We start from the raw sequence: 12589 nt of genomic DNA on the forward strand, positions 1-12589 counted from the left end.
TCGCCCCGATGGCGATGCTCCCGTTAATTCTAACAGCGGAACTCCCGATAGACCCTAAACCACCTCCCTGGAAAAGAAACTCTCGATAAACCGGCGGGATAAGAGATGCCACATGCGTGTGACTTTGTGTTTCAGTGTTGGAGACCATTTGTATCCTATAAACAATGTTTTAATCAATAAAGCAATTGAAAAAAAGAAAAGTGGCATGGTTGTCGCGACACTGTGTAACATGTGTATGTTGTATCATGTGCGATCCTGGTTGATGTAAATGAGATATCATTTAATCAATACGGTTTCTCTGGAAAAAATACTCATTGGATCGCAATGGGTTCATGTACTTTTAAGAATTATTTCTACGTATTCGTAAATGGTTTGAGTCAATCCATTCTTTTCTTCAAAGCTAGCTAGCACGCCATCGAGTAGACAATTTCCCTAGCTAGCAAAAAAGAGGTTCATTTGGATCTGAATCCGGCCTATCCCATGTTCCAAAATCCAACCAGCAGCAGTAACAACAACAAGAACAAAAATCCACGTTCCCATGTTCCATAATCCAAACAGGCAACCTATCCGGTGAAAACCCTCGTTCGGTGCAAACTTCATGAAAACCACGTTTAAAAGTTTCAAAAAATTCTACAAAAATACCATATGTTGGGAGTGTGATGTTCTACAAACATGCAAAATTCCAAGTTCAAAATCAAAAGCATTTGGAAGAAATTAAAAAAAGAAATTTACAATGAATAGTGTCAAACACTATTTTGGGACGGAGGGAGTACTTTGTAAGTTTATATGGTCTTTTGGTTAATATAGATTATAAATCGGTGATCGGTCATCCACGTAAGTTTCATCTATTGAGGTATTTTGAGTAGCAATATCTTATTTTTGGATTATTTTTATTTTTATTGAACACAAAGTAATATCTAGTAATCCAATGAGCTTTCGCATAGTTATGCATACAATTTTTTGCCGTGTAAACTCCGCCACACCTTAAAATTTATCCTTTGTCCGACACAAATTTGAGTCACTTAATATTGAACGGAGGGAGGATATTGCATGGATATGGATAATCCATGGATACCCGGTGGATATGGATATGAATATTGTTTTGCATCTACGGATATTTTCGTGGATGGATAGTTGGTCCGGCGATGGATATGAATATGGATTTGGTCGACCCGTCCAGACCCGACCCGTTGCCATCCTGAAAATCAAATCTATGAGTTATTATTATTTTTGCGAAAAAGTCTATGAGTTATTCACAGTGACAATTTCTATAATCTTCTTATCATGATTGTATTGGCATTCCCATGTTTTTTTTTCTACCGGTATGTTTTTCATTTCCAAAATTCCAAGTAGACCCTAGACAAATTGAGCCTGTCCAAAGATAAAGAAACGAGTGTCTTAACCCATATTGAAAGTTCTAAAATAAATAAATTTCGAACTCCCCTTGGTTATATTTACATTAATTACCACCTTCCAAAATCCAAATATCCAACGATTCTTTTTTTAGTTATCAGTTAAAAGGCAAACATACATGTCCAAACTCCGGCACATGTGTTTAAATTGTAAGTATTGGTATATGTATTTGTCGAGATTGGTTATCGGCAATGCCCATGTTAATGGACTTTGTGTTTCGGGAGAATGACGCGTGTGTGTTGGTGATCCCATCAGCTAACAAGGGGAGGGGGCAAGATTTACCTAGGCTCGAGGCCCTCGAGGAGGTAATACCCCCAACTCCTACTCTTCGGTGGTGGTATTGATTATGAGATTATAATGATGCCACGGAGGCTCTAGTGCGCACATGAGATCTGGCGAGTGTGTATGAGATAGCTTAGCCTCCCCGGTTCTCCCTACTAGTCCTTTATATATAGGAGCTTGGGTCTCGGGTGTGTAATCCTGGTCGGTTACAACAGAAAAGAAACCCTAGATTAATTTCTTATGTTGAGCCGCAATCTGTGTCCAAACTCCGGCACATGTGTTTAAATTGTAAGTATTGGTATATATCAGTTCGAGAAATCCCATGGCCTCATTTAGTGGAGTGGCGCCGGTACAGTACTCCCTCCGATTCATAAAAAGTGTTGCTAATTTTGTACCAAGTTAGTACCCCCTCCAGTCCATATTAATTGTTTCAAATTTGTGCAAATATGAATGTATCTATGCCTAAAAAACGTCTAGATACATGTAATATTTCGACAATTAATATGGATCGGAAGGAGTACAAATTTTGTAATAAGTGCGTGATAATTTTTATGGATCGGAGGGAGTACAGTTTTTCCTCCTACAACATTTCTAAGACGGATGTTTCAGCTTCACAACAAGAGGAAAAAATAAAGAAATTGTCATTGAACGTATGGAAGGAACTTTTCCACGAAGTTACCTGAACATCGGTTGTCTAAAGAACCGAAGGGCAGGAATTGAAAGTTCCACAGAGACTGGTTTTTCTCCAGCGTACTCATTTAATTTGTCTCGAGTCAATCCATCGATCCATCCTTTTCATTGAAGGACGACGACATCCATCCTAGAATTCAGTAAACAATCTTCCTAGTTAGCAAAGAACGAATGAAATGTTCATATATTCAAACCTTACGTTGGACGCCCGTTGAATTGTTACAGGATACTTGCTTCTGCATCCTCTGTTTTCAAATGTACCTACAGTAAAATATACACTTCAAGCTGCTGCATCCTCTGTTTTCAATCTGCTGCTGTCAGGATGAAGAACAAGCCGTGTTGACGTACGTTCCGGCCTCGCCGGAGTAGTTGGTTTGATATCAATCTCAGCTATATAAACACCCTGTGCACGTAAAACTGGTCGATAGATCATAGAACAGAAATGGTGCTACTTGCTACCGGCTCCACTGCCGCTCCAGGCGACGGCGATCCGCAGCAGGCCGCTCCTGCCGCTGTCGATCCTCAGCTGGCCGCTCCTGTCGTTGTTCAGCTGCCTCCAGCTGCTCCAGGTAGCGATCATCTTTCATCTTCGTCTTCCCTTTCCGTCCCAGCACGTTACGACTTACGCGCTGCCAGATCATTTACTCCTGCCTTCTTTTTAGCGTTAATCCAATTAACTTGTTAAATTATTAGTTTTCTAATAGTTGGTCAAATTAGTTTTTGTAAATTTAAAGAAGGGAGTTCGTTTTCTTTTGGTCTCGTCAATTTAATTACTCCCTCCGATCCATATGGATTGTCGAAATATTACATGTATCTAGACGCTTTTTAAGCATAATACATTCATATCTAGACAAATTTGAAACAATTAATATGAATCAGAAGGAGCATTAGTTTTCTAATAGTCGATCAAATTTCAGCAAGGAGGCATGGAATCCATGCTAGTTTTGTAAATTTATAAGAAGGGAATTCCTTTTTTTTTCTCGTTAATTTAATTAGTTTCTTCTTGTAGTCGAGCGGTTGCCGGTTGGTCCAAGCCCCACACCAAAGGTTCCAAATCCATCTTCCAGCGGAGGAATAGATCCTGTTGGTCCTGGCAGTGGAACTCCCGATAGACCGAGAGGCTAATGTCGCTTCCAGAGCTTCAAGGGGGATCACGGGATGCTACATGTATGTGACTTGTTTTTGTGTTGAAGACTATGTGTATCCTTTAATAAATGTTAATTAATAGAACATTAAGAAGAAGAGAACGTGGCATGGTCGACATTGTGTAACATGTTGTGCCGTGTGCATCAAACATGTTACATGTGTAAGATTTGGTAGTGTCGCATGCAATTACTGGTTGCCGGGACATATGGTCTACGAGGAAAGAAAAATTATTACTGGTTGCCGGGATTTCATATATGCTTTTAAGAATCAATTCTATAGTATTTCATGATTAATTTTAGAATAAATTTCAGAAAAACCACACTTTTCTAACCACTTGTCTCACAGAACCACACTTGTCGCTAATTTGTCCGCTGCGCCACAACTATTCGGACAAAATGTAACAGTGAACCCAAAACACACGGCTTAGCGATTATGACGGGATTCCCGACAGGTGGGCCCATTATTCAGTCCGTCGTCTTGGCCGCTGGCCAGATCGCACGATGGGGGGTTCAACGCCATCCGCCTGGCCGCCGCGCGCCCCAAGCCGCCCTGCAGCAGCCGCAGCGTGGCCTCCGGTGCAGCCGTGCAGAAGAGATGATCTGCCTACGCACCAAGGGAGCCCGATCTGCCTACCCACCCACCCAGGCTAGGCACGCACAACACCAGCATCTTTGATGTTTCCCTCCGGGCGCCGGGGGCTGCCCTGGCTGGCCGGACTCGGCCTATACGCAGTGGCGCTGGGCGCCGCGCCGGTGCGCGCTCCCGGAGTTCAACGCGATGGACTTTCTCTCCCGGATCCGGGGGCGGCGGCTGGTGCTCGTGGGCGAATCCATGAACCGCAACCAGTTCGAGTCCATGCTCTGCGTCCTCTGCTAGGCGCTCCCCGACAAGTCCCGCAGCGCTTCGTCGAGACCCACGGCTGGCACATCTCCAAGGGCTCCGTCCCCCTCCTTGCCGCGCGGCGCCGCTGCCACCACGGGGGCCCACTGCATCCGCTTGCCGTACTACTTCTCGGGGAGCCCGCCTGCACAGACAGCCCGTTCTCCTTCAGTCGCCGCCGGTTCTCCTGCAGGGCCAGCGCCACGAGGAGGGGGGTCTAGGGCTTCAGGGCGGGGAGCGGGGCATGGACGGGAGGAGGAGGAGGCGAGGATTGCCTGGGCCGGCCGCCGTCGACGGAGGAGAGGGACGAGACGGCCAGCGGCTGAGGCAACGGACTGACTAATGGGCCCCGTCTGTCGGGAATCCCATCAAAATCGCTAACCCTTGTGTGTTTGGACGCGTTGTTACATTTTGTCCGAATGGTCGTGGCGCAGCGGACAAATCAGCGACAAGTGTGGTTCTGTGAGACAAGTGGTTAGAAATGTGTAGTTTTTTGAAATTTACTCTTAATTTTCTAACTAACTTGACACCCTCTTCAATGCTTTCTTTGTTGTATGTTTCACTCAAAATGAAGTTTGGACTTTCCTCGGTGATATTTATACTCTCTCCATTCCATAATATAAAGCACGCATTTTAAGATTTTGTTTTGACCACCAATTAGACCAACAAAATATGAATTATGTATTACAAAAATTATACCGTCCAAAACTTCTTTCAGATATGAATCTAGTGGTATTGTTTTTATAACACATAATTCGCATTTTGTTAGTCTAATTAATGGTCAAAGATGGACCTCGAAATACGGAGACGGTTTATATTATGAAACGGAGGAAGTAAATTGTCAACGACAACAATGGCCCATATCCGACCAGACTTCTCAAACGTCCCTAGAATTCCAGAAACTGCATGCAGTCCATACTTGAACATATGAAGTCTACGGCCGGTACTCGCGTACGTTGGTGTCAAGTGTGAACCCACGCGTCTTACGTTCTTCCGGTCGCCGCTGAATGGGGAGACTAGCTAAGTTGGCTAAGATCGATCTCAATCAGCTTATAAATACCCGGCCCGGGCAAGCAATCTGAACACAGGAAGCGTCTACACTCTACCCCTACCAACAGGATCATCTCATCTCCGGATCAGCGTTTGCAAGAAAATAGGACTGAAAATGGTACCTGCAGCTACCGGCAGCGAAGCCGCTGCCCCTCCAGCCGCCGCTTCCCAGCCTCCGGCCGCTCAAGGCCGCGATCCTCAGCCACCCGGTCCCGCCGTTGTTCCGGCGCCGCCTCCAGCTGCAGCTGCTCCAGGTATAGCGATCGACCATCATCTGTTCATCATCATTTTGTCTTCCTTGTCAGCTAGTGTCAACGTATTCAACTTGTGCTTAGTAAGTTGAGTTCCTCCTTGGCGTTGTTTGTAGCTCGCCCACCGAAGGTTGCTGATCCAGCCGCCCCACCTTTCAGCCAGACTCCGGATCGACCGCCGAAGAAGGGCCAGTAATGCTTCGTTCCGTGCTCCGAACTGCGATTACGGGACGTACAGAGAAGAAAATTGGCACGCGGTCGCAGTTTGGGCCAATTAATCCATTGATCCATAATCCGCTTCCGTTATTGCTGACGATTGAGGTTGAGGGGTTGCTTTCAAACCGCTGCCCGACGACAGCCAGTCGACGACCGTTCCATGATTGAGCATATTTATGCTTTCCGAATTCAGCCTCAGCTGGGGTGCATTAATTCAAACCTGTTGACTTATTTGGAACAATATATATACAGTTGTTCAAGTCTACCTGCAGCACAATATCAATACACTATGTCCAATTGGTGTTAAAGAAAACACCACTAATGTGCAATTTGCAAGCTGCCGCTGTCAGGACTGAACTGCCCTTGTACGTAGTCTGGACATAATTAACATCGACGAGTACGGCTTCCGGAGAGCTTATAAATACCCCTGCAGACCTCAGTGCAGGCAAAACTGGTCTGGAGACACCTTATACCTACTAGGATCCGTGTGTGCAAGGTTCAGAAAAGATCAGAAAGGATTCTTGTGTGCAAAAATTAGGATAGAAATGGAACTTGCCACTGGCTCCGCCGGCGATCCTCCGGTCGCTCCCGCCGTTGACCAGCCTCGAGCCGCTCATCAAGAGGTCCCTGCTGCCGTTGACCAGCCTGGTCCTCCCGTTGTTCGGCCATCCACAAGCCCCAGGTCGCGACCATCTTGCCTTCCATCTCATTCCCATCACGTTTTTTCGCTTTGTTTCGAGTGTTTTGCGCTACTTTAAAAAAAAAGTTGAGCTATTTTCCAAGTTCCTCGTTCCAAATATTTGAAATATGTAAAGCCAAGACACAGACGTAGCATGTTAAATATTACACTTGTCTAATGGTTCACCAATGCATGACATAGAAATTCATGCTAGTCTTATACTCCTCCGATTTTAAACTCTTGTCGTTGTTTTAGTACAAATTTAAATGAAAATCACAATAACAATTTAAGATCAGAGATACTCCCTCCGTCCAACAAAAGATGTCTCAAGTTTGTCAAATTTTGGATGTCTGGACATGACTAAGTGTATAGATGCATTCAAATTTGATCAAAGTTGAAACATTCTTTGTTGGACGGAGGGAGTAATATATTTGTAAGAAACGAGTATTTTTTTTCGTGTGTGTTATCAATCTTATTAGTTGTTCCTTGTACTCAGGCCGCCTGGTCCACCGAGAGAAGGTGGTGGTGGTTCAGGTGGTGCCTTCAGTGGAACTCCGGATAAACCACGTCCTAAAGCAGCTGGTAAACCGGTTGGTCGCTAAGGTGGGACAAGGGATATGCCTCATGCGTGTGACTTGTTTCTGTGTTGCAGATTGTCTGTATCCTATGAACATGTTAATCAATCTATACCAATATATTAAACTAGCATGTGTGCCCGCGCGTTGCTACGAGTCAACAAAATCACAAACTATTTATTTTCATTTTCTGTGTAAGCAACTCATGGCGCCGTCGAGGTCGGCATGCGGGTGTGGTGGCGTCGGTTGTAAGACGAAGTAGGAGAAATCGTGAAAAAAACTGGAGGAAAAGAAAATAACGGACAGTGGCATATTGGTTGTAATTTTAATGAAATTAACCTACGGTGGCGACCGTTTTCTGTGTAGGTAACTCATGGCGCCGTCAAGGTCGGCATGCGGGTGTGGTGGCGTCGGTTGTAAGACGGAGTAGGAGAAATCGTGAAAAAAACTGAAGGAAAAGAAAATAACGGACAGTGACATATTGGTTGTAATTTTAACGAAATTAACCTACGGTCGCAAGTTAACCTACGGTGGCTATCATTTTTTATATATTGATATAGATTGGAGTTGGTGGTACAGTCGCCGTACGTCCTCAACCCCTTCCGCCCGACCCTATCGCACGGGAGAGTCCCTTGCACGCGGCCCGACCTTATCCCCTCTCCCTCTGGCTGTCTCGCACCTATCCCCTCGATCATGGAGTTGGTTGCGTCCTGCACTCCTGCCTCTTCCCCTCCCCTCGTCCCGATCGCCCACACGTAACCTCCCTCGCCCCCTCCACAATCCAACCCGCTCGACACTCGGCTCGCTGCCTCCTCCTCGTCCGTGCTCCTGCACGCAAAGCTCCGCCGCTACTTGAGCATATCGACCGGATCCAGCCGCCGCACGAGCTCCTCCTCTCGCCCCATCCCCCGTGCCATGCTCCTCCTCCGCCTGAGGCGCCCCTTGGCCGGACCCCGCCGCCCGTTCGTCTCGCCTGCGCATCCCGGCCGTATCAGGCCGCTAGCCCTAACCTCCTCTCGCCCCATCCCTTGTGCAGATCTCTGCTTCGCCCCCACCTGAGCGCCTCGGCCGGATCCACCGCTTGAACTCCTCCTCTCAACCCATCCCTTCTCAGATGCTAGCTAGGTTGCCGTGGCAGCCGTCTCTGTCATGTGTGGGAGAGCATGGAAGACAATCCCGACACAACACCATTACTTTGATCTACTAATATGGTTGTTTGATTGAGATGATAATTTGTTCTACTCCGTATGTGTTTGTGGTCAACCGGATTGAACTCCAACTTGAACGTGCAAATAATTTTGCAGTTCACAACTCCACATGCCTGAGTGCTAATCCTGAATGAGTTCAGAACTTCAGATAAGAAATGCATGTTGCATTCTCATTGGTTGTATTTTCCCCCCCTTGAAACTTGAATTGTGCTCTGCTGAAATAAGTTTACGTTGGTACCTGGGAATTTATTCTGAAGTGTTTAGTATATCACTAGTAGAGTGCCCGTGCGTTGTCCCGGTCTCTTAAACACCTGCACACGAAAATTCATGTTTATAAAAAAAACAACAATTTCATTTGACTCAAGCAACCAGGGCGCATGTGGCAGCTCCCCATGCGCGCAGAGGGCTCGCAGCACCACGCTCGGGTCGGCGGAGAACGTGGAGGCCGCCGTCGCTGACGTTGACGACACCGAGACGGTGGCGCGAGGAGGCCAGGCGGGCCAGGAGCTGAGGCGCTTGTTCCGCGGGCGTGTGGGCGGGACTGTTGCGGGGAGCGGATGGAAGCGAGGAGGGTACAGGTGGTGCTTGGTCGGCGTAGGAGCTAGACACACACAGCAGCCGCCGCCACTCGGATCTGAGGCCCCCAGTGAAAGGGCATTTCGATCCCTAATGAGTTTTGGTGTTAATGACAACATAACTTGTGGACTAATCGTGCGCCAAGTGTTTTCAGATTTGATAACTAGTGTTGTGACACGATTCATTGCCCTCAAAAAGGAAAGAAGCGTATAAGGATTTACGGTCTTTTATTTTATTGAGTCGTAGGAAAATCCGTACTATAAAGAGAGAGTCCATTTGGGAAAGCTTTGGGCGAATCAACTTCACGTACACAAATCTACTAGATTGCACCCACATAAAGCCTAAACCCAGTTTTGAGTTGAGAGTTGCTTTAATCCTGCTAAGTCTGCCAGACAATTTCAGTTTTAGCCGGTACTACCTCCTAATTAAGAGGAGGTTCCGGTGGGCAAAACTTCTACCCAGGTACTGTAACACTACTGGAATCCAACTGCGTATAGCGGTAGGAGGCCGGTAGCAGGGCAGAAGTTCTACCCCCTAGAACTTCTGGTCTGCCTCCTCCCAGGTACTGGTCTAACTGAAATTGGTCGTAACGGTTAGATTTTGAGGCTACTTAAAGGGGCTTCGTCCCCAACGGGTTTTTTCACCAAGCACAGCCAAGAAAAACCCCTCTCTCACCCCAAGAACACAAGAGTTTCATTTCCCTTGATCTCCCTCCCTAGTCCCCCCTTTGATTCATCTTTTGAGGATTGGAGGAGAAGATCAAGATCTAGGGTTTCACCAAGTCAAAAAGTTGATTCCTCTAGTTTCCTTTGTGGATTTTGTTACTCTTGGAATTTTGGGATCCTTAGCCGGAAGGTGTCTCCTCAAGGCCACTAATCTTGTGATTTTGGTCTAGCAGGTGTGCCGGCGCGTTGCTACGGGTCAACAAAATCACAAACTATTTATTTTTATTTTCCATGTAGGCAACTCATGGCGCCGTCGAGGTCGGCATGCGGGTGTGGTGGCGCCGGTTGTAAGACGGAGTAGGAGAAATCGTAAAAAAAACTGGAAGAAAAGAAAATAACAGGCAATGGCATATTGGTTGTAATTTTAACGAAGTTAACCTACAGTGACGACGACCGTACCATCACCACCAACTCCAATTTAAACTCATGGCGCCATCAAGGTTGGCATGTGGGTGTGGTGGCGCCGGTTGTAAGACGGAGTAGGAGAAATCGTGAAAAAAATTGGAAGAAAAGAAAATAACAGGCAATGGCATATTGGTTGTAATTTTAACGAAGTTAACCTACGGTGACGACGACCGTACCATCACCACCAACTCCAATTTAATAGATAGTAATAGATAAAGCACCAGAAGAAGAAAAAAATGGCATGACCGGTGTAACATGTATAGATATGTTGTATCTCGTGTGTTTTCGGGTTTTATTGTACGTAAATTTTGGGAATCCTATATGTTTGCGATTAATTTTATGACTAACTTGATACCCATCCAGTACTTTTAGATATATTTTTGTGTATATTTCACTCAAAAATGAACTTTTGGACTCTCTTTGGTGATATTTACGTTGTCATCCTCCAAATACTCCCTCGTCGCCTCTTACCTTCGGATCGGGTCGACGTGTTTGCTTGGGCCTTGGCTTTTTTTTTTGAGAGGGCTTGGGCAAAGGCACAGTAGTAGCAAAGGCCCATGACACCATGTCCGACCGGACTTGTCACAAGGCCCGAGTCCTTGCGCTCAAAAAGAAAAAACAAGGCCCGAGTTCTTCGCCTAAAAAAAAAAGAGGCCCGAGTTCTTCAGAGAAGAACCTGAAAAGCGAAGTGACGATCGAACCGGACTCCAACGAGTCAATGACCACACGTCCGGTCATAAGCGAACTGGAGTAGCTATTCTTGGAATTCCTCTAAAAACAAAAAGAAGCTATTCTTGGAATTCAGCTCTGCCCGGCACGGTTCCATATGTTTCAACCTTACGCGCGTTGGTCACCCGGTGTTGAAAATTATTCGGGATACAGTACAAAATACACCACGTGCAATTCGGCAGGCTGAAGCTGCCCGAGGCACAGCTGGCCGGTCCGGTCGCATCGCTGGAACTGAACCGCATATGCAGTCTACGGCACCGGCGAACGTTGGTGTGAAGTGTGAACATGACAATTTCAAGGTACCGTAGAACATTTGAAGTGTGAACATTTGTGTTGGAGTAGCAAGATGTAACAGTTTATTTGAGCCCTTAGATTGAAAAAATGAACGATTCATATAATTTCAAGGTACCGTAGAATAGCTCACATTTATTTGTGGACGGAAGAAGTAGTAGCTGGGCCACAGCCGGCTAGTGATCCTGCTCCAAAGGCCTCACCTTTCAGCAGAACTCCGGATACCCAAGGGCCCCTTAATGCTTCCACGCTCCAAGTGGGATTACGGGACATATATACGTGTGTATGACTTGCTTCGACATTAATTTTATCATATAAACAATGTTAATAATTGGGACAACGAAAAGGAGAAGAAATGGCACAGTCACAACACTTGTACATGCATGCATCATATACGGGTATGGAATTTCTGCACGAAACCACTTAATTAGGGTTTATTTGGATCATAAGGATCCAAAAATATAGGGATAGAAAAAAAATGTAGGATTGCAATGTCAGGGCATGTTGGATAACTACAGGAATAAAAACTACACAAACTGTTTAAAATAAGTGTTTGGATGCTACACATAAACAACACAGGAATGTTGAGATTAGATGGTATTCAATTAGAGTAAGGGAGGAGAGATATAGAGAAGTTGCATTGAAACTTTCAAAGAAAAAAATTTCCGTGAGATTTGACCTCGTGTTTAGATTTCTACAAAGTTTGGAGGAAAAATTCATATCCCATAAAATTTCTTTGATGTCAATTCTATAATCCAAAGGGCATATATAGGAATTATTCCTTAGGATTAGAATTCTCTTATTTTTTTCTACAAAATTCCTATGATCCAAAGAAGGCCTTAGGTATTATTTCCTCTAATTCATAATAAGTGTCTCAGTTTTCATACAATTTTGTACTAAATCTGTAATTGGCTATATTTTGTACTCCAGCCTGCTCACTTTATTTGTTTTGGGCCAATCTTCCGCTGCGGTTCATTCAAACCTTAAGTTTGTTAGCCACCGGTTGACTTATCGCTGAAATACTCCCTCCGTTCATAGATACTTATCACTGAAATACTCAAGTCTACCTACAGTACGATTAATACAACGTGTGCAACAATTTGCAAGATGCTCTACTGTCAGGACTCATCAGGAAGAAGGCCAGAAGCGCAAACGACGGAACGTAGTCTGAACTCTGAACACACGTCGATGCCTTCCGGATCGGTTAATGTAGTTGTTGACTGAGATTGATCCCAGCTTATGAAATATGAATACCTTGTGCAGCCAAAACCGGTCTAGCTGGAGCCTAGAGGCGTCTATTAATTTCTGCCAGGATCGATCCGTGTGTGCAAAGTTCAGAAAAAAAAACCGAAGCGATGTCAGAGAACTGGCTGGCTAAGCTAGCTAGGCAGATGCATGCATGCTTTCGGAATCCAGCCTCAGCTGAGGTCCATTCAAACCTAGCTCTTACGTTAGCCACCAGTTGACATATTTC

The 12589-nt window shown here is 45.4% G+C and overlaps 1 long non-coding RNA gene across 1 annotated transcript; it reads left to right on the forward strand.

The window, feature by feature from the left end:
* Nucleotides 1-2799: 2799 nt before the first annotated feature.
* On the forward strand, nucleotides 2800-8657 carry LOC100831391. The gene is made up of 5 exons (XR_733199.2): nucleotides 2800-2954; nucleotides 3395-5714; nucleotides 5828-6609; nucleotides 7103-7400; nucleotides 7569-8657. It is a non-coding gene; the product is annotated as an uncharacterized LOC100831391 (long non-coding RNA).
* Nucleotides 8658-12589: the final 3932 nt, after the last annotated feature.

Source organism: Brachypodium distachyon, chromosome 1 (genome assembly GCF_000005505.3).
Source record: "Brachypodium distachyon strain Bd21 chromosome 1, Brachypodium_distachyon_v3.0, whole genome shotgun sequence".
Taxonomy (NCBI): domain Eukaryota; kingdom Viridiplantae; phylum Streptophyta; class Magnoliopsida; order Poales; family Poaceae; genus Brachypodium; species Brachypodium distachyon.